At 37.5% G+C, this 832-nt stretch overlaps 1 pseudogene; it reads left to right on the top strand.

Moving 5' to 3' along the window:
• The first annotated feature begins 220 nt into the window (after window positions 1-220).
• On the top strand, window positions 221-342 carry LOC115032093 (annotated as a pseudogene).
• Window positions 343-832: the final 490 nt, after the last annotated feature.

Raw genomic sequence — 832 nt, 5'->3', positions numbered from 1 at the left:
GCATGGTCTTCACCTCGGAGCCATCTCTCATATCATGTTTATAGAATTACTTCTCTCTTAGTCCTGGGGCAAAGGGATCCTCGTTTGCATTTCTGAACCTTCATGAGCATCCGTCCTACTGAAGTTTAGTGAGAGATCCTTGGCTATAATACAGAGCTGCATTTTGTCGGGTGTTGCAAACATCTCCTCTCACTTTATTATTTGTCTTTTGACTTAATGAAGCTTTGCACGGTGGCAGTATTGTAGCCAATGAGAGTTATCCAAGGTACAATTATTGCTAATTAAAATTTTGACATGTTGAAATTTAAGTTAATATTTATGTTTACAGATATGCGTTGTCTGTGTAATGGCATAATGAAAATGGGTAGTATTGTTAAAATATTTGATAACATTACACAAATCATTGTTGAAATCCTTTATAAAGAAATATTCAAGCTGAGCTTGGTGCAATGTGCCTGTCACCCAGCATGTGGAAGGCTGATGCGGGAGAACTGTAAGGGTGGTGTTAGCCTGGACTACAATATACAAGTTCAAGACCAAGTCTGACTCCAAAAGAAGTCACCAAATTTCTCTTTTCTTACCAAAACAGTTAAGGAAGTAATGTTTCGTTTTTTTGATCACTGGGAAAAAAATTAAATTTAGCGACAAAAATCTGAGTATTTCAAACTATAACCACTTAAAATTTATTAAAAAGATGTACTGCCCTCCCTTCCTTGTATGTATCTAGTGCATGCGTATATGTGTATTGTGTGCCTCTGTGTGTGTGTGTATGATGCTTATGTATGTGTGTGCCTGTGTGTGTGTGTGTGTGTGTGTGTGTGTGTGTGTGTGT

Source organism: Mus caroli, chromosome 9, assembly GCF_900094665.2.
Source record: "Mus caroli chromosome 9, CAROLI_EIJ_v1.1, whole genome shotgun sequence".
Classification (NCBI taxonomy): Eukaryota; Metazoa; Chordata; class Mammalia; order Rodentia; family Muridae; genus Mus; species Mus caroli.
The sequence above is the reverse complement of the archived record's forward strand: the minus strand, read 5'-3'. Positions and strand labels throughout refer to the sequence as shown.